Source organism: Hevea brasiliensis, chromosome 5, assembly GCF_030052815.1.
Source record: "Hevea brasiliensis isolate MT/VB/25A 57/8 chromosome 5, ASM3005281v1, whole genome shotgun sequence".
In the NCBI taxonomy this organism is placed as follows: Eukaryota; Viridiplantae; Streptophyta; class Magnoliopsida; order Malpighiales; family Euphorbiaceae; genus Hevea; species Hevea brasiliensis.
Genome location: NC_079497.1, coordinates 110059269 through 110063730, shown reverse-complemented (window position 1 = coordinate 110063730; position 4462 = coordinate 110059269).

Sequence of the window (4462 nt, the reverse complement as noted above, 5' to 3'; positions counted from 1 at the left end):
AAATTTTAGAAATAAAATACAACCAAGTTAAATGAGCCGGTGCCCTAGCGATGGGTAACCTAGTGGGAAGTTGCGGTTCTCGTAACTAGGAACCCTAGACCCAGGGGAAAAATTATAAAATAATTTTTGGGACTCCAGAGAAGGGTCATTGAGGTTCTTATGGCATTAGAATGCCAAGAAAATACTTAGAAAAATTTTTCTATTGGTACAGACAATTTTGGCTCGTTATGCCAAACGGAGGGCATTTTGGTCATTTCATCTTCAGAGATGATTTTTGGCCAACTTATCCAGTTCAATAAATAATTTATATAACATAAAATATGAACAAATGTTGTTAAAAATTTAATTTCAATTAAATAGACAAGAAATGAAGAGAAAATGAAGGAAAATGGATTTATGACATCATAATGATGTCATTAAAGTTCTCCCATCCAATCCAAAGTTGACACATGGCATAATCTTATTTAAAAGAGGCTAAATGGGCAGAAAATGAAAAAAAAAATAAGAACCTCTCTTCTTCATTTCCTTCTTGCTGTCACCCATACTCCCATAACCACCATTTTCAAGCTTTCAAAGCTTGATTTTCCCCCACTTTTATCCAACTAAACCCTAACCTAGCAACACAAAAAAATTGTTCTATCATTTTGGTGAGTCTTTTGGGAGCAAAAAGAATTAAAAAGAAAGAGTTCTTACAAGCTTTGGATTAGCTCCCTAAGAGGTCAGTGACTTAAACTTATGCTTCTCTTCAAATTTATGTTGAATAAGTATAATTGAGTGCAAAATTGCAAAGAAATTTGCTAAATATCTTGTGTATGTCCATCCCAAAATTTTAGGCAGCTTTGAACCTAGTAGATTTTTTAAGATTTCTTAGAGTTAAATTGTAATTTTGGCTGCCTTTAACATTAATACAATGCTTAGGATAATGGAAGGTATGTAAATGCATGAATGGTAATGTGTGAGTTAGAGTTTGGGGTGGAAAATGGGACTTTGACCATGTGATGATGAAAATAGGTTTTAATGGTCAATTAGTGACCATTTGGTTCTGTTTAAATAAAAAATGAAGTGTGTTGAGTAGTGGAATTTGGGTTTGGTGTGGCTACCCAAGGGGACCTGCAGAATTGGACATGAGTCCAGCAGGTTTGGGCAGCCATAACTTGAATTGTAGAGGTTCAATTGGTGCAAGACCAATTGGACATGAAACTAGACACATAATGGCACAACTTTGGTGAAGAAACCATGCCCATAAAACCAAATCAAGCGGACTAAAAGCTTGCCCTAATCCGGGTGACATGCAGTCTGCCTGGGCAAAATAACCAAATGAATAGTGTTTGGACATTTGGCCATAAATTAGTGTAGAAAGGTCCAATTGACCTGAAATTTTACCAACAACAAGCTGAGATATAGACCAACAACTTTCATGAAGAAACCTAACCCAAATTATGATCAGAACATATTCAAAAGGTGAGTTACAGTCACTATTCATTACACTGCAGATATGGTCAGTCCAGAAATTCTGGACAAAATTTCAATCCGGCCAGTTGTAGTTTTTGGACTATAACTTGAGCTACAAAACTCCAAATAGAGTGATTCAAAAAAGGAAATGCAACTAAACAAAACAAGGAACAACTTTCATGTTGATCAGTTTGCCAAATTCCCACTGCAAAATTGACCAATAGAACAATAAAAACAAAGCATAAAAATTGAAAATTTTGCCCAAATAACATTAAGCTTAGAAATGGTATTGGCAACCAATACCAACAAATTTTGAATGCAAAATGTGGTATGTTGATGATATTAGAACCAATGTACCTATTGCCTATGCAAAAGTCAACATTTTTGTTGACCAATGAATGGAATAGTAACACTAAAACTTAAATTCCAAAAATTGTGAAACTTAAAAGTGTAAAATGCCCTAGTATACATAACAAGATTGGTTTGGATAGCTTGGCATGCCAATAGGGTTCTGTTAGCAGTACTGCATATGGCTTCATGCCATCTGTGTTTCATGGCTTCCCATGCCATTCTGTGACATAATAGCCTTTGGCTATGTTATTTGAATTATTACACTTGGGTATTAACCCCGATAATTATTACAGCTTATTAGGTATTCTGTTACACACCGGGAGACACAATGTGACCGATGGTGTCATGGTCCGAGGTACTTAGTACCCAGTGCCAGTTTACCCATTTATCCAGTCCAGTCAATTAGTATGGGTTACTCGGGCAATGATAATAAATCTTACCAAATTTTAATCGAATAATAATGCAAATAATATCAGAAGTTAAGTCTACCAAAAATGTAATCACACATTCTGCATATTCGTTTTATTTTATATTGTCACCACTAAGCAGAATTGCTTAGCGCGTCGCTTTTGCCATGTGCAGGTACTGGAGACCTAGCTGGTGAGCCTAGCAGACATCAGACCGGGTGAGCTTTCAGATTTACATCCAGACTCCCGAGTCACCTCACACCTGCAGTGCATATGGTAGGACATAGGATTTTGGGAGCATTTTGTATTTTGGCATTTGTATTAGTTTGGATTGTAACTATAAACTCCTGTAATTATGTATTAATGTAAATATATGAAATTTCATATTATTGAAATTTTCTGCATAATGTATGTTGATAACTAAAATGTTGAGAATTATTTATGAATATGCTTCAAGTGATAAAGTGAACAGAAAAGTTTTGAAAATAGTATTGTGATTTTGAGATTGATTTGAAATGTGTATAATGGAGTTTGGATCTAGAAATTATATTGGAAGTAGTTTTAAACAGGTTCAGAAGAACTGTTTTTCCAATTTACAGCCGGCACTCTGCCGGATTTTCTATAAAATTTGCGGAAAAATTCAGATTTATCAAAATTGAAAATAAATGAATAAAAAGGGATAAATTGTAATAGAAACATAAATTGGTGCTCCGGCACACTGAGTGGCACAACTTGTTCGACTACACTGTAGACGAATAAGGAGTGTCACAAAATTTATATTTAAACTCTTTAAATATAAATCTAATTTATTTTAATACATCTAATATTTAAGATTTGATTTCAAGTCATGCTAGGTACTTTGCAATCTTATTGCAAATCAAATCTATTTAATTAATTAATTAAACTCTTCAATTAATCAATTAAATCATCATTTGCTTGGTGATAAACTTGTGTAGGTGTGTAACTTACTAGCTTCATTACTAATTGACAATGGGAAATAATATTAACTCTTAATATCATTGGAACTCTTCCATAACCGTAAATGATTTTCCCAAATCATTTTAGGCATCTCATAGACCATGGTTGACACCTAGCATAGCATGTCATGGCCACCTAATCAGTAATAAGGAATATCTCAAATATGAACCTTGAATCATATGTAACTATGCACTAAATCCTTCCGCATTATGTTCCTATCCCATTAAGGATCATGGTAGAGTCAAACCCCTTATCATGGAATCTTATGCACTCATTTGAAATCTCATTCTTCACATCTAAGACTTTACCATCAGGAAACACTTTTCTTGACAAAGTCATTTGTTCTGGCCAGGAACTTAATCTTGTTAAGAACAGCTCAAATTCGCATAGGACTTTTAATCCTGTTTACTTAAGGCTATGGATCTCCTCTTGACTAAACACTTGTCCCAACATATAACTAATCTGAGCTGACACACACCGGAATATCCATACACAGTATAGATATGTAAGTGGTATCAAACTCAAACCACCTATATAAGAGACAACCGTGTCATCTCAGGTCTGAGGACTATATGCACTAGTATGATATGAATAAAATTTTATTGACTTGAGTAAATGCTATGTTCATGTCATCTGTTCATCACAAGTTCGACCTACTTATCTCATAAGTGCCTACTGTGTTTATCCTGATATCTCATATCAGATAGCATGAGACTCACCATTCCATAGACATCAGTATCTCATATTGATCAATGGAGATAAACAGAGGTGACAAGTCTTTGGATATAATGTGCCCGCCAAAATACCCTTTAGCTATGAACTCTAATTTATAGCAAATGTTCCATATATTCTGTCACTCATATTCTTATCTTATAAGAATAGAATATATAACATATTGCTAATGGACAATTTTAAATAAATATGATATTATACATACACAATATTTAAATGAAATATTTATTGCCATTAATATATTTACAATGTTATTTACAAGTTACAAGATTAGTACATGCTCTAGGGCACACACAACTAACAATCTCCCACTTGGCCTAGAGTCATTCATTACAATATCTAAGATCCATCTTTTCAAGATGTTTGTCTAACTGTTGCTGTGTCATGGCCTTGGTCAGTGGATCAGCCGGGTTGACAGCTGAAGCTACTTTCTACATGGCGATATCCCCTCTTCCAACTATCTCTCTGATAATATGAAATCGTTGCTCTATGAGTTTGGATCGCTGGTGAGACCTGGGCTCCTTTACATGTGCAATGGCTTT